We start from the raw sequence: 24,415 nt of genomic DNA on the forward strand, positions 1-24,415 counted from the left end.
AACCATCATAAATGTGAGTCGGTTTGTCAAGTGTCCACATTTTGTTCACTTGACCGTGGGGAGGCTGCAAAGGGCATGAGCCTGAAAAATGGTTATGAGGGACTCTTACCCAGTGCCATTGTAACTTTGAATGGACACTAAATAAAGTGTTGTAAGTGGAGGATTATAGGGACGCGGTGGCTCAGTGGGTTAGGACGCTGAGCTTGTCGATCAGAAGGTCGGCAGTTTGGCGGGTCGAATCCTGAGTGCCACGTAACAGAGTGAGCGCCTGTTACTCGTCCCAGCTTCTGCCAACCTAGCAGTTCGAAAGCACGTAAAAATGCAAGTAGAAAAATAGGGACCACTGTGGTGGGAAGGTAACAGCGTTCCGTGCGCCTTTGGCATCTAGTCATGCCGGCCACATGACCACGGAGACGTCCTCGGACAAGCGCTGGCTCTTCGGCTTTGAAATGGAGATGAGCACCGGCCCCTAGAGTCGGAAACGACTAGCACGCATGTGCGGGGGAACCTTTACCTTTACCTTTAAGTGGAGGATTATCCGTAGGGAGATGAGTTTGCCAGGAAAATTTAGAGCAGTTGACTAAGCCAGGAAAGTCAAAATTAAACTCCCATTGAGTCCATTTTCTGTTCTCTTCTTACGGTAGTAACTGTATTTCTTTAGCATACAAATAGAGGGATTGAGAGAAGCGTAAAGAATAATGAAAAGGAAGGAATATTATAAAAGCAAGAGAAAGCCAACTGTCAAGATAAATGCAAAGATCAGAACATTCTTTGGAAGGAGTAGAAGGAAAACAATAGTTGATGCCAGAAGACCAAGTGTTCTTTCCACCAGATCTTCTGAGTTCGGTGTCTTCTTCAGCAAGATTGATTCAAACCATTTCTGACTATTTCATTTCAGAAAATAAACGGCACAAACATATTGACAAGTCTGAGAACCGTCAAACAAAGAGTGATGGCCCTTTTCGCCAAAAGCTAAGCATAGACACTTGTCAGCCAGTAAGTATCTTCATACTTGTCTGCTAGGCTAACATGTCATAATCCCTGTGGCCTACGCACATCCTTTTCATGAAAGAAAAATAATACAGTGATTTTTGTTGTTAGTTGCGAAGTCGTGTCCAACACATCACAACCCTATGGACAACGTTCCTCCACGCTTTCCTGTCCTCTACCATCTTCTGGAGTCCATTTAAGCTCACGCCTACTGCTTCAGTGACTCCATCCAGCCACCTCATTCTCTGTCGTCCCCTTCTTCTCTTGCCCTCAACCTTTCCCAGCATTAGGCTCTTCTCCAGTGAGTCCTTCCTTCTCATTAGGTGGCCAAAGTATTTGAGTTTTAGCTTCAGGATCTGGCCTTCTAAAGAGCAGTCAGAATACAGTGATAGACTATATTAATATTCATTGCCCAGGAGGTTACTCAAGGTGGGGTTTTTTTTTCTCCATAATGGGTTTGTATCTCCTCTCATCCAGTTCCCATAATGGACATTCACACATTGCTTTAAAAAAAACATTTTTGGGAGTACAGAAACTAGAGTAGGGAAAAATAGAAAAACTCAAAATGATTTTATTGATTTCAGAAAATGCTTGACTATGGGCTTCTGCCAAGAAACTAAATATAAGACCTAAAAATCATTTGAGGAGGAATTCTATCCCCTTTTCTTTCTCTCTCTCTTTCTCTCTGTCTCTCTTTCTAAAACAGACTGTGCTGTGCTTCGCTTCTGATTCCAAAAAAAAAAAAAAAGAAGAAGTGTTTTCTACCACCGACTTAATCCTTGTGTCAAGGACGAAACTTTGGCAGCTGTGTGCCTCTGCGTTTCAACTTGCCTTTAGATTAAGGGGGTGGGAGATGTTATTTTTAAGTGGGTTATATGGAGAAACAAAACGTCTGCAATTCAGCTGAAGACTGTGAAAGCCTGAAGCCTTGTCAGGGACACCAAAACAGGTGTGGATTTGAAGCAGACGGTTCCCATAACAAAATTAACTTGTTGATATGGACTACGTAAGATGTTGGGGATTTGACTGGGACAATGAAGTCTATGAATTGGTGTTGGAACCTCAGAGTTAGTTTTGCTTCGACATAACCATGCAGTGTACTCAATAAACAGCAAGGTTTTTTTGGGAAATGGAATGAACCTGTAGTTTTATTTGGATTCTTGAGCTTGATGTTGACACCTTGCCTGCAACTCTTTAATGCAGCTGTATCTTTTCATGGTTTGGAAAATTTGTATGTCAAATTGCTGTATCTTTTCATGGTTTGGAAAATTTGTATGTCAAATTTTAACCTGAATAATATTAACAGGTTGGAGGTCTGGAGTAAAAAATACGAAACAGGAGCATACCTTGAAGGTAGATGTCAGAAATCATAAAGAAATTTTCCTGTTTTGTCAGAAGAAATTAAGTGGAAATCAGGATCAACAACACAGCTAGGTACAAAACAGAATACCCAGAAAACAGAAATAATGCCAGCTTCCAAATATCTTTGGTCCCACAGCAAATCTTTCCCTAAGCATCATGTAAAACTCACTCACCTGAAAATAAGTGTATCACTTTTGAGGTGGGGGGGGAAGTTCAGTCTGTCAAAATTATAATGCAGAAATAAATCTGTTCTAATGATCTAATAAGAATCTGAGGAAAACAAAAAGTGATAGATATATTTTATTTTCACTGCAGGTGGGGACGGCAGCCAAGAAATTAAAAGACGCTTGCTCCTGGGGAGGAAAGCCAGGGCGAATCTAGACAGCAGTTGTCACCCTGCCAACAAAAGTGCGTATAGTCAAGGCTATGGATTTCCCAGTTGCAATGTATGGCTGCGAAAGCTGGACCATAAGAAAGGCTGAGCGCCAAAGAATTGAGGCCTTTGAACTCTGGTGCTGGAGAAGACTCCTGTGAGTCCCTTGGACTGCAAGGTGATCAAACCGGTCAGTCCTAGAGGAGATCAACCCTGACTGCTCTTTAGAAGGCCAGATCCTGAAGCTAAAACTCAAATACTTTGGCCACCTAATGAGAAGGAAGGACTCACTGGAGAAGAGCCTAATGTTGGGAAAGGTTGAGGGCAAGAGAAGAAGGGGATGACAGAGAACGAGGTGGCTGGATGGAGTCACTGAAGCAGGAGGCGTGAGCTTAAAGGGACTCCAGAAGATGGTGGAGGAAAGGAAGGCCTGGAGGAACGTTGTCTATGGGGTCACGATGGGTCGGACATGACTTCGCAACTAACAACAACAACAACAACAACAAATATTTTATTTATTCATTTTTTAGCTTTCCCATCCTGTCTTTCCTCTAGGATCTCAAAGCAAATCACTCCTTCTGTCATTTCTATCTCACAACAGTAACCTAGGCAGACAGTCTGGGCTGAGAAATTGATACAATAACAATAATTTATAATTATGGTAACTATAATTTTCTTGGCACACAGCAGAAGACAAGCAGCATCTCTGGGTGATTGTTCATTGCATTCAGTGGCCTTTCCAGATGGATTCCACGGGAGGCAAGTTATACAGTCTTTTACCAGGTCAGTTAACACCAAATTGTTGTTACATATGAACAACATGCAAAAGCATAGTCAGAGTTACCTTTTGTGTTTTGTTTTGTTTCAGCATCCCAGTCTATTGTTGAGTCTCTGGTGCAACTCGGGAACAAACCAAGATTAAGAAGCAATTTAAGAGGGATACAAATCATCCTGTAATCTCTGATCATGGAAAATAACTCTGATTCTTGAAATACAACGCCTGTGATGGGCTGATGTGAGTTTTTGTTCTAGGCTTACCTTCCTTCACTGACGAAGAGAATATACAGAGCAACCTTGACCAGCAGAGGGAGGATCGTGCCCGTCTGTTATTTCTGACTGTTGGTTAAATCAGAGTGCATCGTCACAGCCATTGAGGTCAGTTGCACACATGAGTCCAAGGAAGACATAATTGGCACTTCTAAGTCATGTGATAACATTTTGGGAAAATACCTGATACAAATGGGAATGATTTGCACAATGACATTTTCAAAATCTATCTATCTACATTATTGTCTGTCTGTCTCTGTCTATCTATCTATCTACCTACCTACCTATCATATCTATCTGCCTATCTGTCTCTATTATCTGTCTGTCTGTCTGTCTCTTTATCTATCTATCTATCTATCTATCTATCTATCTATCTATCTATCTATCTATCTATCTATCTATCTATCTATCTACCTACCTACCTACCTACCTACCTATCATATCTATCTGTCTGTCTCTATTATCTGTCTGTCTGTCTGTCTCTCTCTCTCTTTCTCTATCTATCTATCTATCTATCTATCTATCTATCTATCTATCTATCTATCTATCTATTTATCTACCTATCATATCTCTCTGTCTGTCTCTATTATCTGTCTGTCGGTCTGTCTCTCTGTCTGTCCATCTGTCTGTCCGTCCATCCATCCATCCATCCATCCATCCATCCATCCATCCATCCATCCATCTATCTATCATCTATCTGCTGTCTTGGTCTCCAGTAGTACCAGATCAGATAGCAGAAAGAGCTGAAAGTAGCAGCATACAGGCAATGAATTTCTTGTGCCTCCTTTTTCTGTATCCCTTAAAGCTCCCTGCAGCATCTGTGATATGGCCCAGGCTTTCACCATATGGAGAAACAAGTTCTGAGATTTTGGCTTGCAAGTCGTGCAAAAGTCACTCGAAACTAAACTATCTGCAGCATTTTGTATTTACCAGCAAATTGGGTGGGGGGATGGGGGTGGGGGGGGGAAAGAGGTGTTTCACTGCCTGTTTACTACACAGAGTTATTTTGTTCCTATTGTTGAAGGTGACTTTCACCCTGCTCCTGACAACATTTATTTGGAATTAAGACACTGGGATTTCAATGGAACTTACTTCCATTTAAGTGGCTTAGAACTGCAGCCTGAAAAATATCGGTCAAAGACAAAGAGATTTAAGTTGCAGTCATTCAAGCATCTCTGCAGTGGGGATCCAAGCAAAAATCAATGAAGTGCCTAGGAAGAACTGAACAGGAAAATAAAAAAAAAACTCCTGGAAGAAAAATTTAAAAGAACGAGAATGAAGGCTATTAAATCTCTCTTAAGAGCTGGACATGGCCAAAGGGCTAATGGTCCAGGAATTCCAATTACTTAGTTTATCTGTGCAATGCAGATTTCATTTGTTTTCCTTTCTCTGATGATATTTCTTCTCCCGTTAAAGTCTTCTTCCGGGACCCAGAGTTTGTCATCAATTTTTCACAAGTGCAAACTCTTGAAATACTAAGCGTATTCCTAGGAGAATACGAGAATCGAGAATCATACTTGATTATGCCAAAGGCCTATTTAGGCTAAAGAAAGATTACAACTAGGATATGAAAGTAACACAGTTCTTCAGCAATTGGTATCCAGAGATTTGCTGGAGGTAAATTATAGCCACTGTGATTAGTAGCCTTTGACAAGTCTCTCCTCCATGATTTTGGATTGGATTAAGAGTCTTCTTAAATAATAATAATAAAAGAAAACATAACATTCTCAGTTATATAAAGGAAGGGCTGCAGCAACAGATACAGAGGTGGAAATTTTGGTAGCGAAGGAGGATGTAATTTTTTTATTTCCCTTAATTTTCGTTCATTCATATCCTACCTTTATTATTTTTTGCAAATAACTCAAGCCAGTGAACATATCCAAAAGATTTTCCTCTTCCTTTTGTTCCCCAGAACAACAAATCTATGAGGTTGGAGAAAAAGGGGCTGGCCCAGAATCAACCCAGCTGGTTTGCATGGCAGAGGAAGGACTATAACTCACTGTCTCCCAGTTCCTAACCTGGTGTCTTAACTACTAGACCTAACTGATTCTATTGTCTTTAATCGGCTTTCCCCCCGCTATTTTATTGAACGATTCAACAGGAACAATAACTATGTAACAATAGTTGGAGAGTCAGTTTGGTGTAGTAGTTAAGGCGCTGTCCTAGAAACCAGGAGATTGTGAGTTATAGTACTGCCTTAGGCATACAAAATCACCTGGGTAACTTGGGACCTTTTTTTTCAGCCCAACCCATTTTGTAGACTTGTTGTAGTTGGGGGGAAAAAAATTAGGAGGGAGGAATATTAGGTAGGTTTGCTGCCTTGAGTTATTTATAAAAAATAAAAAGGCAGTTTTTTAAAAAAATAAATAAATAAATATTATTTGGCTCTTCAGCATGAAAAAATGTTCCCTTCATCTCCTGATTTCCCATGTTACGTTTAATTTTGAATGAAAAATCACAAAGTCAGTAACAATAATATCCTAAACTGCGACGGCCAAAACAGGGGAAGTGAACAGCACAAAAAAAGGGTGTCAGTGAATACTTAAGAAATTAAATATATTTAGCGGATCAAGTAAGTGTTCAGCCTCAAACATTTCAGGATCGAATTTGATGGTAGATGGAAAACGTCCAGGGATGCAAGTGCATACGCACACAGAAGGACATTTTACACACATTTTTCCCCCTAATTTTACTTGGTCTCTAAGCCTTCATTTCAATCATTTGGAATATCATTCGCCTTTCTTTGCCCTAAAGCATTTATTCTGAAAAATAGGTTAAGCCTTATTGTCAGATCAAGGCTCAAGGAGTCTTTGTCCTATAAAACTATCAGCATCTTTGTGTTCAAGAGTGTAACAATCTGTACTTGGCCTAGAGTGACTTGCCGTTCATTGCATACCTAAAAGGGCTCAAAAGACTAATTTCACATACACCCTGTTCTTTGCAAGCTTTACTTCCCATTTTTGGTTATTTATTCTGGTGTTGAATCTGCCTTTCAAACTATATGGCTTTTTGACTTTCTTGTTCTCCCTCCCTCCCTCCCTCCCTCCCTCCCTCCCTCTCTCTCTCTCTTAACTCTAGGTGGAGATGGTTACCAGCATCAAATTCCTGGGTGTGCAGTAAAGAAGTAGGTTGGTTTGGTAACTCAACAGTGAGACCTTGGTGAAGCGGGCACAGCAGCGCCTGCATTTTCTGCATCACATGAGAAAAGTTCATCTTCCTTCCCCTGTCCTCACCACTTTCTACAGAGGGACGATCGAGAGCATCCTGTCATACAGCATCACAGTCTGATTTGGAAGCATCCCTGCTTCAGACAGGAAGGCGGTGCAGAGAGTGGTGAGGACAGCAGAAAAGATCATCGGCAGTTCCCTCCCTCCCATCCAGGACATAGCACATAAGCGCTGCTTGAGCAGAGTCTGCAGGATTGTCTGGGATGCTGCACACCCTCTTCATGACCTGTTTTCCTTGTTCCCTTCTGGGAGGAGGGGGCTCTGTGGTATCTGAAGCAGAACACCCAGATTCAGTCACAGTTTTGTTCCATACAGTATTAACATTGTGAACTCTCAAGCTTTATTTTAGATGGACAGTGATTAATATTTATATGCTACTTACATGTAAGGGTGTAGGTCTATACATATGTTATATGTAGTATGTTTACATGTGTTTTTGTACAGTGGTGGGATTCAAATATGGGAACAACCAGTTCTCTGTGTGGATGCCATGTCTGGAAGTCCATCCTGGGCCTGGGCAACAAAAAATTAGCTACCGGTTCTGCCGAAGTGGTGTGAACCAGCTGAATCCCACCACTGGTTATGTATGTGTACACTTTGAGAGCAAGCAACTAAATTTCATTTTTAATGTGGGCCGTTGTGCCCACAATAAAAAAAAAATGGCAATAAAGATTATCTAATCTAATCTAGTCTAGTCTAATCTAATCTTTTTAAGGATTTTTTCATTCCTCACCAAATATATCCCCCATACCAATAAATACTGTATGGCTTCATTACTAGTTCTTCTTGACTTGTTCATTTCAGTAAAAAGGTATAAAGTTTCCCCCGCACATGCGTGCTAGTCATTTCGAACTCTAGGGGCCAGTGCTCATCTCCGTTTCAAAGCCGAAGAACCAGCGCTTGTCCGAGGACGTCTCCGTGGTCATGTGGCCGGCATGACTAGACGCCAAAGGCGCACGGAACACTGTTACCTTCCCACCGTAGTGGTCCCTATTTTTCTACTTGCATTTTTACGTGCTTTAGAACTGCTAGGTTGGCAGAAGCTGGGACAAGTAAGAGGCACTCACTCTGCTACGTGGCACTCGGGATTCGACCCGCTAAACTGCTGACCTTCTGATCGACAAGCTCAGTGTCCTAACCCACTGAGCCACCGCGTCCCTTCATTTCAGTAGAACCTGATATTATAAAAATGTAAAGGTTTGCATCTCCAGTCATGTCCAACTTTGGGGCATAGTGATCATTTCTGGTTTTTTTGGCCAAGGGAGCCAGCTTTGTCCAAAAACATTTCCATGGTCTTGGGCCAGCATGGCTATAGGCTGAGGCATATGGAACACTGTTACCTTCCCACAAAAGTGGTACCTATTTATCTGCTCTCATTTTCATGTTTTCAAACGGCTAGGTGGATAGGAGCTGGGCCAAGTCATGAGAGCACACCCCGTCGCACAGCACTCGGATCTCGAAACCAGGCTGTCAGCTTTCCAGCTGAGCCATTGTGCCCCACAAATCAGAATCTGATACGCATACATCTATGGAGATGCTCAGCCATCCAGGTCATAGTTACCCCAAATGCGCTTTTTTCACAAGGCAACAGGTTTTTTTTTCCTTTTAGAATGCAAATGTCCAGCTGTCTGTAAGGAGTATAAATCCTTCCATTCCCCTACCATCCAGTCAGAGCTGAAGAAGCTTCTTGGATGAGAAACAAAATGTCTTCAAAGAAAACAAGAAAGTCCAGTTGCCTCCTGAAAAAGCACCTTTGGGACTGATATGCATACTTACATACATACATACATATGTATATATGTGGATGTTATGTATGTGGATGTATCCTGACAGTTAGAACAATTAATCAGTGGAACAACTTGCCTCCAGAAGTTGTGAATGCTCCAACACTGGAAGTTTTCAAGAAGAGATTGGACAGCCATTTGTCTGAAATGGTCTAGGGCAGGGGTCCTCAAACTTGGCCCTTTCATGACTTGTGGACTTCAAACAAAATGGAGGCTGGCTGAGGAATTCTGGGAGTTGAAGTCCACAAGACATAAAAGGACCAAGTTTAAAGACCCATGGAATAGGATTTCCTGCCTAAGCAGGGGATTGGACTAGAAGACCTCCAAGGTCCTTTCCAACATCATCATCATCATCATCATCATCATCGTCGTCGTCGTCGTTGTTGTTGTTGTTGTTGTTGTTGTTGTTTATATGTGTGGGGGGTGGGGGGTGGGGGGGTGGGGGTTGTTTGTGTGTGTGTGTAAAACTATAAAAGAATTAAGGAAATTTAAGAATATAAGAAAAGGGGAAAATGTGAAAAGGAAAAAAAATAGAATTGTGACTTCTGCCCTTCTTTCCACGGTTTAATTGCCATCGTACTCTTTCCTCTCCCTGTTTCCTCTTACTTTGCACTTCCCTTCCATTCTCTTTTAAACGTTGTTTACAGTGTGGATGCCACCCTATGTAAACTCTTGATATGAATGGCCATTCGGAAGTCAAACCCTTTTTCCCACGTGCATTTCTAAACCAAGCAAGCGATCTGAATCTCCTTTTGATAATTCCAGACTCCCCAAAGTTTGATTCTGAATGGTGGATGCTTCTGCTCCTTTTCCTCCCCTTGTTTGAGAGTCAAAAGCGCCAAACGGCTTTGCAGCCAAGGAGTAGCGTTCCCTATAGACTTGTGTCTGGGCACGACTGTGCACAATTCATGCTAATTCAAAGGGACTTTGCTGAAAAAGAAAAGAAAACATTTTGAAGGCAAAACAGGCATTGCTAACAATCATGACCGAGGCTCTGTCTATTGAATACCTGAACTGCATTTCAACAGGCACTCTACACAGCGCAAAACGTCTCCATCCTTTAACACATACATTAATGTACACTTTGCGGTTTTGTGTTTGTTTGTTTCTTTGTTTGTTTAGAATCCCAGTTGCTTTTTAACCGGATTTCAAACCAACCCATATGAAGCCACAATTTGAACCTGTGGAGACATTTAAGGCTGAATCTCACAGTGGATTTGCAACAAAGAACAGTGAAACAGAAGCCAATATTGTGCTCCATTCATGAAAAAAATATATATATTACAGGAATGAGTCCTAAAATACATAAATATTTCCCTTTTGTGATACATAAACAGCAGTTCTCTACTTGTAGGGAAAGATAATGTGTTTTCTTGTTCTCCTTTTGACCCCTCTTGCTTTTGGGATTCTTATCAAGTTATAGTGCAGGCTTATATTGCATGTTTTCAATTAATCCTCAAAAAAATGTCCATATGTCATTGGGACTGCTTCTATATATTTCTGGTCACATAAAAATGAAAATAGTTTATTTGTTTGTGTGTTATCATGGTCTGTGCATTGCCCTTTTCCATCCCCTATCTCTACAATAAAATAAAGAAATAATTTAACGAGATAAACTGTGGGTGATGGTTGTGCTAATGAGTGGAAGACACAAAGCATTTTCCATTTTAATTTGGAAATAACAACCATATGGCTCAGGTATCAACACTATCTAAATAGCTTGGTTGTGTCAGCTTAAATTTTGTAGGTAAGAATTTCTTACGTAGATTTTGTTGTTGTTGTTGTTCCACGGTTAAGCTTTGCAATAGCAACATGACTCAACATGCCATCACTAATGTAAGATTTTCAGCTGTTAAAAAAGGGGGGGAAAATTTGGTTCCTGAGATTTGTGGCCTTATCCAGTTTTTTTTTCTCTTATAAGAAAATAAACCCTTCCCTATTATGATTTCAATCATAGGTATTTCTAAAGCATCTTTAACAAACTCTGTTGAGCTATAGGTAAAGGTAAAGTTTCCCCCGCACTTGCGTGCTAGCCGTTTCCAACTCTAGGGGCCAGTGCTCATCTCCGTTTCAAAGCCGAAGAGCCAGCGCTTGTCCGAGGATGTCTCCATGGTCATGTGGCCGGCATGACTAGATGCCAAAGGCGCACAGAACGCTGTTACCTTCCCACCGTAGTGGTCCCTATTTTTCTACTTGCATTTTTACGTGCTTTCGAACTGCTAGGTTGGCAGAAGCTGGGACGAGTAACAGGTGCTCACTCTGCTATGCGGCACTCGGGATTCGACCCGCCAAACTGCTGACCTTCTGATCGACAAGCTCAGCGTCCTAACCCACTGAGCCACCGCTCAGTCACAATTTGCCAATAATCATGGCATTTTCTGCTTAATGTTCTGTTGTGGGAAGTCAGCCCCACAGAGAAGGAAATATTAAAAGGGTAGGAAAAAATATATTTCCCCAAAAGATCTTAGAGAGGCAGAAAAGCATGGCCAGTTTTTTTTTTCTTAATATCCCCAAGTCTCCCCTCCACACACACTCCAAGCACAAACCAGCTCTGTAGAAATGCAGATGTAATAATCCATTCAGGAAAGTTGAAGCTAGAAGATTAAGAAGACAAGGACAACTAAAATCTACATACCCAACCGAAACTCTAAGACAGGACATAATAGGATTAACACAGAGATGCCAAAGGGACACAGGTCAAAATACATGACACAGGAAGTACAAAGCCTCAAACAGGAACAGGAAACAATCTCAAGAGCCCCAGAGGGTATAAAAACCCACTGCCTTCATGTGCTCTCTCTCTCTTTTCTTCCAGAACCATCTTTCTGTCTGGCTCTTCTCTTCAATAAACTGCAAACTTCTTTCTAAAGCAGTCACCATGTTGTTTATTCCCAGCTTTGACTGAACCATGATGAAGACTTTTCCTTCAACACTGTTTTCCTGCTACTGATAGAAAACAAAATGGAGTCACCAAGATTTAGAAAAGCATATTACACTCCTAAACTGTTCAGCAGTTATTTTCCTGCAACCAGAATAAAGTCCACAGAAATTAAGCATACATTATGACAAGCAATGATAAAGGCTGTGTGATTCCAGTTCAAAAACATCAGTCTACCCCAGGGGTCTGCAACCTTGACAACTTTAAGACTTTTGGACTTCTACAAGGTTATCAAGGTTGCAGACCCCTGGTGTACCTCATTCTGCCCTGAGTCATTCTTTGAATGGAAGAGAATAAAAAAACACAACACAACAAAATGAAATGGAGCCTCATGATAAATCCATTTTAGTGTCCTAACAGACAAGCACACACACACACACACACACACACACACACACACACACACGAACAAAAATGTAATAGATTTCATTCTAGGCAACTTCTGCCCTCTCCTCTTTTGCTTCCATTCTGCTGTCGGAGTTCAGATTCAAAAATTTGTTTAGATGCACTCATGACAAAACAGGTCAAAACTGCTAATACATTCCATGCATTTTCACATGGAAGTAATTTAACCAAGCAGGCTTTCATAGAAAAGGATGTTCCTAAGCAGCCAAAATATAGAGGGATGGTTAAGATCTAAACTCTCTGCTGTATAATCAGCAAGGAGGACCATAGAACCATCACCATGTTAACCATCACCATGTTGTCCCGGAATGCATGCATGGACAGACAGACACCTAAACAGTTATTGCAACCTCTACATTCTGAGCCATTGTGGTGCAGTGATTAGAATGCAGTACTGCAGGCTAATTCTGCTGACTGCCAGCAGTTCAGCAGTTCAATCCTGATCAGCTCAAGGTTGACTCAGCCTTCCATCCTTCCAAGTCAATAAAATGAGAGCCCAGATTGTTGAGGGCAATATGCTGAGTCTGTAAACCACTTAGAAAGGGCTGTAAACCACTGTGAAGTGCTATATAAGCCTAAGTGTTATTGATATTCTGTTGTATTCTTGTTATACCCTACTCTACTCTACTGCCATGGTGGTGCAGTGGTTAGAATTCAGTATTGCAGGGTGACTCTGCTTACTGCCAGCAGTTCAGTTCTCACAGGCTCAAGGTTGACTCAGCCTTCTATTCTTCTGAGGTTGGTAAAACAAGGGCCCAGATTATAGAGGGCAATACACTGACTCTATAAACCATTAGAGAGGGCTGTACAGCACTGTGAAGTGGTATATAAGTCTAAGTGCAGTGGTGTTCTTCAGCCAGTTCGCACCAGTTCAGCAGAACCGGTAGCAAATTTTTTGTTGCCCAGACCCAGAATGGACTTCTGTGTGTGGCATCCACACAGAGAACCGGTTGTTCACATATTTGAATCCCACCACTGTCTAAGTGCTGTTGGTATTGCTATTTAAAATAGACTTCACACACACACATACACACACACTAAATTAAGCTGATGGTTGTTTCTATAAAAACTGGATGTATGCATGAGTATGAACATAGTTTCACTCATAGGCATTGTTCAAGGTCATTGAATTGGATCTTCATAATGCAACTAAGGTGAGGTACCAGATGTACAAAATATTTTCTTCTTTGTCTACTGCTAACCACGTCAATTAATGTTATCTTCACCAACCACCTTTGTCTACTATTAATCTTGAAGTAAATAAATGCTTACACACACATACATACACACACACACACATGTACACATGCATGAATAGACTAGCCTTAATGTCTCCTGCAAGCCCAGCTCATTAGCACCTGGAATTTTATATTTACATTCATTATGACCTCATTGTCCTAATAACAAAACAAGAACAAAAATTACTACTAGCAATAGTGCCAAATAATACTAATAAAAAAAGATCACCATCTATTAATCACAATATACAGCTATATTTGGAACAGCTTACCTCCTGTGACAATACCTTTAACACATCAAATAGCATCTTTTTATGCCAAGTCCTTGTGAAGAACTTGATAGGTGGATAAAAATGCCAATTCCAGGCCAAACATCTGGCTGACTATGCAATGAACTAATAATAAATAATAATAATTTGCCATCTAGTGGGACCTAGGATATGCCTTCTCGTGGTTGCCACTACCTAGTGGAATAGATGGCCCTAACAATCTGATTTTCTGGAAGGCCAGAAAGAGCCCTTCCTCCAGGAGCTGAAGTAGAGTGAGATGGTATCAATTAGTTTATTATCACAGACAAACAAACCATACTAATCCTGTACTCAATTATCTTCACAGAATTAGACTGTACAGTATCTTAATATATATTTTGCATGAGTCCTCAACCCAAGATTCAATAAAGTTCCTTTTGAAATTCTGTGGAGCTAGTGCTGTAGGAGCCCAACTGGAAGTCTATCCTAACTTATGAATATTTATGACTCCAGGAAAAAGTGAACATGAAGATTCTTCAGTAATTTTGGATGTTATGGTACAAAGAGAGTCTCTCTATTTAAACACATAAAAAGACTATGTGGATATGTTTACATTGGAGAGTCATGGTGGCACAGTGGTTAGAATGCAGTATTGCAGGCTGACTCTGCTCACTGCTAGCAGTTCGATTCTGACTGGCCCAGCCTTCCATCCTTCCAAGGTCAGTAAAATGAGGAGCCAGATTGTTCAGGACAATAAGCTGACTCTGTAAACCACTTAGAGAGGGCTTTAAACCACTGAGGTGCAATATATAAGTCTGTGTGCTATTGCTGTTGCTATAATTGTTATTATTAACAGAAAATCGCATGAAGTGTTAATACCACTTTACAAGGCCTCAGTAAGGCCACACTTGGAATATGGCATCTAGTTTTGGTCACCATGATGTAAAAAAGATGCTGAGACTCTAGAAAGAGTACAGAGAAAAGCAACAAAGATGATCAGGGGACTGGAGGCTAAAACCTATAAAGAACTGTTGCTGGAATTGGGCATGTCTAGTCTAATGAAGAGAAGGACCAGGGGGGACATGATAGCAGTCTTCCAATATCTCAGGGGTTGCCCCAAAGACTAGGGAGCCAAGCTATTCTCCAAAGCACCTGAAGCCAGGACAAGAAGCAACGGATGGAAACTAATCAAAGACAGAAGCAACCTTGGACTAAGGAGAAATTTCCTGACAGTGAGAACAATCAATCAGTGGAACAACCTGCCTCCAGAAGCTGTGAATGCTCCAACACTGGAAGTTTTTAAGAAGAGACTGGACAGCCATTTGTCTGAAATGGTACAGGGTTTCCTGCCTGAGCAGGGGTTGGACTAGATGACCTCCAAGGTTCCTTCCAACTTTATTATTATTATTATTTATTATCTATAAAAACCTCCTGAAAATATTTTTTTCGTCCTCCTGCTGCCAATAGGCTGATCTTCTGCATGCCCAAAAAAACCACAGAAGGACCAGCAAACATGTACCATCTTCAGAGATTTCAGCTGGAGGTTGAGGCTTCACACTTCAAAGGCCTAAAAAGTGATGTTCCAAATTATTTATGCAGCCTCTATAACAATTCTCTGACCTCTTTCTCACTGTACAGGAACTCAGCTAATTACTGTCACTGCAATTAGCCCTTTACACTCTATACACCATTTCCCCCCCCCATGTCTGGGTGCTCCATCAAGTGCATCTCCTCCAAAGAGCTGTAAATAAAAGGCACTGGCTCTAAATATTTTTTTTTAAAGGTGACAGATGGCACCAGATAACGATATTATGCTTCCATGCAGCATAAGCAATATCCTTATCTCCTTCAATTAAAGGCAAGGAGGCAAACTCTTTGAAGAGTCAACATTGAACTCTGACTCTACAAGAGCAGGTAGATTCTTGGAAAGAAATTGGCCTCATTGTTGACTTACTGGTAGTGCAGTGCAACTCCAGTACAAATGAAGACTTTCATCACTGTGATTTCTCACACACAGCAACCAGTCAAAAGCTCTCCTCTTCAGAGTAACCATGAAAGGAGACCACAAAAATGCAACTTCCTTCACACCTCCAGCACCCTTCCCCTCCTAAGTGCCCCCTCACCCATGGTTATGGCAGTTGCTAGCAATCTTCAAAGAAAGTGAAGATAGGAGCTGATATTCTCCAATTCATAGTAATTGTAGGAGATGACCAGCCCGTGATGGAGGGAGGAGTCAAATGTGTCATCAGTCTCAAATCCCTTCATGCCCACAAGAAATCTAAGTCTTCCTGAAAGTGATGACAATCAACCAGTGGAACAGCTTACCCTCAGAAATTGTGGGTGCTCCATCGCTGGAAATTTTTAAAAAGAGACTGGACAATCACTTGTCTGAGATGGTATAGGTCAGGGGTGTCAAACTGCCAGCCCACGGGCTGGACGTGTCATTCAGAAGCTGTGCCCAGCCTATTGCTGGCAATGGCAAAACTGTCCCAATACATTGCATGACATCACGTGATGTCGTGAGTTTGACATGTCTGGTATAGATCCACCTGCTTGAGCAGGTGCCTGGACTGGAAGACTTCCAAGATCCCTTCCAGTTCTGTTCTGTTCTGTTCTGTTCCATTCCGTTCCGTTCCGTTCCGTTCCATTCCGTTCTGTTCCATTCCATTCCATTCCGTTCTGTTCTGTTCTGTTCTGTTCCATTCTATTCTACAATCTTTATGTTCTGTTCTGTTCTGTTCCATTCTATTCTATTCTATAATCTTTATGTTCTGTTCTGTTCTGTTCTGTTCTATTCTAACCCTTAGGTCTTTAAATTTTCCTTATTTTTTGCTACAATACATATTAAACACTTGCCATTGCAAAAAAATCAAACACTAAGGAACACTTGACTTAGTCTAATGTATTCATTACATACATTCACAACTATTTGAATTCCATTGACTGTTCCCTACCACCAATTATGCTTTGACTGTTAATAGGTCAGATTCTTGTAGAGAGCATACGTTTGCAATAAACATTTATATCTCTTTGAACTGCCTGGACTTACGGATGTTACAGGGCTTGACAGTAATTCATACTAATATAGAATTAGTGATTAGTGCCCACCAAAGCACTAATGTAGTGAGCAGGAGACAGTCCTAGAAGTTAACCAGGAATGTATAGTTGTGAGTGTATGTAATGAATACATGCAACTAAGCCCAGTTTTCCTTAGGGTTTGATTTTTGCAATGACAGGTATTTTGTATGCATTGAATAATAATAATAATAATAATAATAATAATAATAATAATAATAATAATAATAATAATAATAATAATAATAATAATAATAATAATAATAATAATAATAATAATAATAATTAAAGACCTAAACAATTTCTCCATAGTTTTAATTAGAGCTCGATCTTTGAATAATCAATTTCTTTTGTTAGTGGGAGGGATTGCTTTTTTATACTAGTGATCGCTCAGAGTCTGTTGTGTGTAACGGATGCTAAGATTTTATATACACGTCTGTGGCTGTTTGTATGTGTGGGTGTGAGTGGGTGTGAATAGATAGTTCTTTCACTATAAATATTCCATGGCTGGAGTCATTTGTTTTATTTTTATAATGAAAGGTGTGGTTATCTGTTGGATCCCCCCAAACCTGGAAAGATCCCATGAGATCAACTAGAGCAGGGGTGTCAAACTCAATTTCATTGAGGGCCGCATCAGCATTGTGGTTGCCCTCAGGGGGCTGGGTGGGTATGGCCAGGGTGGGCGTGGCCTACTGGGTGGGCATGGCCAGAGTGCGTATGGCCTACTGGGTGGGCGTGGCCAGCTCTACATCGTTCGCATCAAGGCTGCCTATGGGGGCCTGGGCAGGAGTGGGACAGATCTGAGGGTCTCTGGCAGAAGGAGGGTCTCTGGGCCAGGGCCAAGGCAGTGGGGGCCGTTCCCTCACTGTTTCCAGGATGGCTTCGTGGGCCGCATGAAACCACTTCGTGGGCCGGATCTGGCCCCCGGGCCTTGTGTTTGACATGTCTGAACTAGAGAGAAGAGGGCCTTCTTTCTTGGATAATGCAAGCTATGGAACTCCACGTCATGAGAAGATTTTATGAAATCTAGTGTGATGTCATTTTGTTGGCAATGGGAAAAAAATCCTTTCAAAATGAAGGCTTGTTGAATTGTCAGATGCTTTTGTGGGAAGTCAGACACCCCCCACCCCCCGCCCAGAAAAGGAAATATTCAAAGGGCAGAATATTATATTTCTCCAAAGGATCTTAAAGAGGCAGAAAAGCATGCCCAGTTTTTTTCTTAATAGCCCCAATTCTCCCTCCCGCAAGCAGAAACCACTCTGTAGAAATGCAGATGTAATAATCCATTCAGGAAGGTTGGAGCCCTCCAGCTAGAATCTTAGGAAGACAAACACCCTTAAAATATACATACCCCACCCAAACTCTAAGACAGGCCATAATAGGATTAACCCACAGATGCCAAAGGGGCACCCTCAGACTCAGGTCAAAGTACATGACATAGGAAATACAAAGCCTCAGACAGGAACAGGAATCAACCTCAAGAGCCCCAGAGGGTATAAAAACCCACTCCCTACTACATGTGCTCTCTCTCTTTTCTTCCAGAGCTATCTTTCTGTCTGGCTCTCTTCTTCAATAAAGTGCAACCTTCTTTTTAAAGCAGTCACCATGTTGTTTATTCCCAGATTGGACTGAACCCTGATGAAGACTTTTCTTTCAACACTTTGGAAACTCTTGTTATTCAGAAACTCGTGATGTGTACTCTTTATGTGTGTGTTTGTGTGTGTGTGTGTACATCTCTCTGTGTCTGAAGCTTTTTTGTTTTAGTAGGAGTTTTTCTTTTCATAGTCTCAGCTTCATCGTCCAAACATCAGGAAATACAGATATGAAAGAGAGAAAAAAAATCCAATCCCACTGTAATTAATCCAAGAGCAACAGGAAAAACTAGCAAACAGACCAGATTCACAAGTTCTGTTTCTCCAGATCCACACGTGATATAAAATGCTTTTTGCCCTACATTACAAAACATACTCTGTACTTTCCCTTTATCCTGAGCAGCTCATGCTGAGTTCCTGGGAAGGCTGAGTATTAAACATCACACGTACCTGCTTGCAGAGGAGAAAAAATAATAATAAAGCACGAATACTTATCTCTTTTTGCATTTGACCTTAATAATCCTATTGGTGAATGATAATGCTTAAGGTTAATGAGCCAATTATTTTGAGACAAGACACATGACACACAGTTGTATTCCGTTAGGTAAATAACTATGAGCGGTCACTGGCTTTTGCATTGCTTCTGCACCAATATATTAATCTTGAGCAATTATTCATAAGGAGGAAATGTTTGCATTTATGTTGTTAATAGCTGAATGCCTCAATGCAGACTCATTGTTTCCTAAGAAGATGGGTGTCAGGAATGCCTCCGATTAATCCCAAGGAAAGACTCCATAGATTCAGAGAAAATATCCAGTTCCAAGCTGGGAGTAAGATGCTGGAAATAAAATGGAGGCTGGCTATTTAGGAAAGAAGGTTTAATGAAGAGCAGAATCAACAACCGCATGCAGTTCTGGGACAGCTGACAAAATGGAGTGGAGAGTTGGTGGGCTTTTATGCATACTTTGGGGCTTTGTGTTTGAGATGCCTGCTGTGAAATGTATTTTGACCTTTGAGTGTGTCCTTTTGGTATTCTAATGATTGTTGCCTGACTCCCATTGTGGCTTGGAGATCATGTCCTGTCCTTGGAGCTGGGTGAGGAATGTAGATTTTAGGAGTCTTTGTTTTTCTAATCCCATCAGCTCCAGCTTACTGCAGGAGCTGTGGCTGAAGGCTTTTTGCTTATGAATAGTGTGTTGCCAGTCTTTAGGAATGGATTACAAAATCTCCATTTCTAAAGATTGGCCTCCTCTGGTTTCTGCCTGAGGAAGGGAGACTGGGGCTGCTTTCTGCCTTTGTTAAGATTTTTTTTTCTCCATTTCTCCTTCAGGGGAAATATTCTATACTGCCTCTTTTAATATTCCCCCAAATATTTCATTCTCCTCGGTGTGTGTGTGTGTGTGTGTGTGTGTGTGTTTGTGCTGACTTCCTACAGTACTTTTACTAGGAAGGAACTGAATGCAGCAAAAGTCAGACAAGATCTGAAGCAAAACAAAAAAACAACAACAACCCAACAAACAGACAAATTGAAACTAATCCCAGAGTCCACCCACCCACACAACAGCCAGGCAACCAGAGTTCAATCATCAGCCAGGAAGATGTTTTGGGAACATCTCTGGTCCAGGTGCATCTCTCCTCCTCCATGCATGCTGATCTCAGGACGGTTGGCCTTGAAAAGGTTCAACAACCCAACCTGGCTTCTCTGAATCCAGGCCTCTCATTGCTTCTCAGAAATTTCATTTCTACCTCCTGCATACTTCTCCTCCCAAGTGCCCATTGCTTCTCTCTCTCTCTCTCTCTCTCTCTCTCTCTCTCTCTCTCTCACACACACACACACACACACACACACACACACACACACACACACACCAGTTTCATGGCATCTGGCAGAAAGCTTGAAGGAAAGTTTTTTTAAAAAATTCCATTTATATCCCGCCCTTCTCCGAAGACTCAGGGCGGCTTACAAGCCTTCATTCTATGTATATGCCTGCTTATTAGGGCTTTCACACACACCCCAAGCGGCATTATTACAAAGTCAGCTTAATTGCCCCCAACAATCTGGGTCCTCAGAAGTGAAGATGTAGGCTAACAATGGGCTGCCATGGGTTTTATTTATGATGACAGGTGAGCCCAGATAACTTGTGGTCTCGGTGAAAATTCAAATTAAAACAGAACAGCAGAGTTAATCACCAGGACCTTGGGAGATGGGGGTGGTGGTATTCGTGAGTAGATGTCTATGGAGATTCTCAATCAGCCAGATCACAGTTGATCCAAAAGTGCTTTTCGAAACACAACCCGGCTTTCTTGTTTTGTTTTGTTTTGTTTTTTGTCTATCTCAATGCTGCAAACATTGACATGTTTTTGCACTGACGATATAAGAGAAAGACTGGTACTTTAATTGCTTCATTTGGGAGGGAGGAAATCACCCGGAAGTTGTGATAAGATTGCAAAAGCCCGCGTACAGAATGGGAAGTGAAACCTCATATGTAAAACTAATTGAATAATGTGATTTATGATGTGTAGATAAGGGTGGGGATTGTGTGTGTCTGTGATGATGGGTTTGGGGGGAGGAGATTTCAGATTCTGACATCCCTCCATGAGTGCCAATGTTTACTAAGACTTTTTAGATAAATAATAGGCCTGCAATTTGTTTGATTTGTCTCATTCATTGGAACCATGACAGTCTCCTTGAAAACATTTCACTTCTAATAGTTCTGGAGTTCTGAAAAAGCTTCTTGGACGGGGAAGCAAAATGTTTTCAGGAGAAAAACCAAGCAAGTCCAGTTGCCTTTTTTTTTAAAAAAAAAAGCACATTTGGGACATCCATGAATAATTTAAGTGACAGCAAAAGAAAGCTCATGTCAGAAATATTTTGATTCTAGGTTTCTCTTTATGTAGAGTATTAAATGCTGCAAAGATGGGCTTTCCCCAGAATTTTGCTTGACACATTCACATAGTTGTTCCATAGTAAATTTTGATATATTGTTGCCTTATCCAAAAAACCCCCAAAAAACATTCTCCTGTGTGGCCAAAAAGATTTCATTACATGTAAGTACATTCTATTCAGCAACAGCTCCCAGTTCCCTTGAATTAAAACTATTTTCTTGGTAGGTTAATTTGCTTCCTGGGGGGTGAGGCCATAGGATCGCTGATGAAAAGCCAATTTCCTGCCAATTAAGCACCTCCTAATTGCCCCACTGCCCATTTGTGTTCTTTTGCTACAGTGGAAAAGCTTAAATTACTAATTTCCTCTGCTTTTTTTTTACGCACAAAGGCTTAATAGCGCTATCATTAAAGGAATGAAAAGAAATGATCGTGATGATACAGAGATTAAGATTTTGCCCATGGTATTACAAATACCCTGCTATTATGCGAGGTGATGCACGAGGGATTAAATATGTTGTAGATCACCCATACCTCACATTCATTCGGAAGCAATCAAACATTTTGAATGTGGAAGCAAGAGTTTAATTAAAAAGAAAAACAGCCCTTAAGAAATTTTTTGCAGCAATTCTGCGGTCCTGGAGGAGAAATCCAGCTTCACAGGGAACGTTCTACCGTTATCAGAAGCAATCCTTGCCAAAATGTCCACATCAGACTTTGTCACTGGTGGTTCATGCACATATTTGGGGGAAAAAAAGTTTGCCAACTGCCTTTGCAGATAACAAATTCGAAAGGGTGACCATATCATCAAAGGCTTAAACTTTTCAGGAGAATAATGATTCTATAGGGTATAGGGTCTCCTGCTTGAAATATATGCATTTTTTTAAAAAAAAATAAACTTTAGAAAGTGACTAGTTCGTAGATTTCTCTTCTTCTTTTTTCATTCACTCATACTTATGACCATGGTAAAATGATTATAAGGAGTTATAGGGTTGAGCTCTGGCAACGGGAGAAGTAGCAGCTTTTCTTTTCCTCCTACTTTTCCTCCTTGGACAAATCTTCTTCCTGTTTTTAGGAGAAAAGTAGAAGGTAGAATGGAAGCCTGGTTAGCCTATGACTGAGACTTGGAGAGAAAATGTCCTTCTCCCTCAAGAGTAGGGGGTGTCCCAACTTGGCCCTTTGATGACTTCTGGACTTCAACTCCCAGAATTCCTCAGCCAGCCTCCATTTTGTTTGTTAGATTTAAGGGAGGGGTCTTCAAACGTGGCCCTTTGATGACTTGTGGACTTCACTTCCCAGAATTCCTCAGCCAGCCTCCATTTTGTTTGTTAGATTTAAGACAGGGGTCTTCAAACTTGGCCCTATTATGACTTGTGGACTTCAACTTCAGGAATTCCTCAGCCAGGCATGCTGGCTGAGGAATTCTGGGAGTTGAAGTCCATAAGTCATAAAAGGGCTGAGTTTGAAGACCCCTGAACTAGAACCTAGTCAACTGCATAGTTTCCTGTTCGTCTAGAATTTTTTTTTATGAAGTCTTTAGATTTCAGTGTGTGGTAACTTCATGGATATGCCCACATTGTTGCTTTTTTTGTGTGAACTATATGGAACATAAGTTCTCTTGCTTTCTGTTAGGTTTTGTTTCCCATCTTTCCCATCTAACTTATAGCTTGGTATTCCTGACAGTCTATAATCATATAGTAGTAGGCCTAGCCCAGATTAGTTTTTGGAAAGGTTCGATGCAGTTTTTAAGGCACCTGGCTTAAGGTCACCCAGCTGGTTTTGTGTTTAAAGCAGGACTAGAACTCACAGTGTCCTCTTTTCTAGCCTGGTGCCTTAACCATTACCCTATAACAATGCGATTAGAGATCATCAGAAATACTAAGCCTTAGGCTTGATTTGAATGAAGTAAAATAAATCCTAAGAGAAACCTTGTTCTTTAAACCCATGTAAATTCTAGCATATTCCCCTTTCTGACTCTTACCCTCTTTCCGTGTGTTTTCTTTCTTTCGTTTCCTTGTTTTGACTTGCCTTAGACTTGCATTGCTGTTGTTGTTAGTTGCAAAGTCGTGTCCGACCCATCGCGACCCCATGGACAACATTCCTCCAGGCCTTCCTATCCTCTATCATCTTCTGGAGTCCGTTTAAGCTGACACTTACTGCTACAGTGACTCCATCCAGCCACCTCATTCTCTGTCGTCCCCTTCTCCTATTGCCCTCAACCTTTCCCAGCATTAGGCTCTTCTCCAGTGAGTCCTTCCTTCTCATCATGTGGCCAAAGTATTTGAGTTTCAGCTTCAGGATCTAGCCTTCTAAAGAGCAGTCAGGGTTGATCTCCTCTAGGACTGACCGGTTTGATCGCCTTGCAGTCCAAGGGACTCACAGGAGTCTTCTCCAGCACCACAGTTCAAAGGCCTCAATTCTTTGGTGCTCAGCCTTTCTTATGGTCCAACTTTCACAGCCATACATTGCAACTGGGAAGACCATAGCCTTGACTATACGCACTTTTGTTGGCAGGGTGATGTCTCTGCTTTTTAGGGTGCTGTCTAGATTCGCCCTGGCTTCCCACCCCAGGAACAAGCGTCTTTTAATTTCTTGGCTACAGTCCCCATCTGCGATGAACTTGGATCCCAGGAAAATAAAATCTGTCACTACCTCCATTTCTTCCCCATCTATTTGCCAGGAACTGAGAGAGCCGGATGCATTAGACTTGCATTAGGAGCCTACAATTAGAATTTCTCTTCTGTTGTCTCTCTCTTCCCTCTTGTAGTGCTTATGAATTCTAAAAATGAATGCACATCACAAAGTTCCTTATACCTGTAGTATAATAACAGAATAACAAAGTTGAAAGAGATCTTGTATAAATGGCTGCCCAATCTTTTCTTAAAAGCCTCCAGTGATGGAGCACCCACAACTTCTGAAGGCAAGTTGTTCCACTGGTTGATTGTGTTCACTGCTAGGAAATTTCTCCCTATTTCTAGATTGCTTCTCTCCTTGATTGGTTTCCATCCATTGTTTCTTGTCTTGCCTTCTGGTTCTTTAGAAAATAGGTTGATCCCCTCTTTTTTGTGTCAGCCCCTCAACTATTGGAACACTGCTATCATGTCATCTCTAGTCCTTCTTTTCACCAGACTAGACAAACCCAATTCCTTAGAAGGTCCCCTGCTGAAGAACAGGCCAGAGGATAAAAAGTGATGGTAGAAGACCTGTGGAAGGCCATTCTATATTGAAGAAATACTCCAACCAAAGGCATGTA

The sequence above is a fragment of the Vipera berus genome (assembly GCF_964194415.1).
Source record: "Vipera berus genome assembly, chromosome: 4".
NCBI lineage: Eukaryota > Metazoa > Chordata > Lepidosauria > Squamata > Viperidae > Vipera > Vipera berus.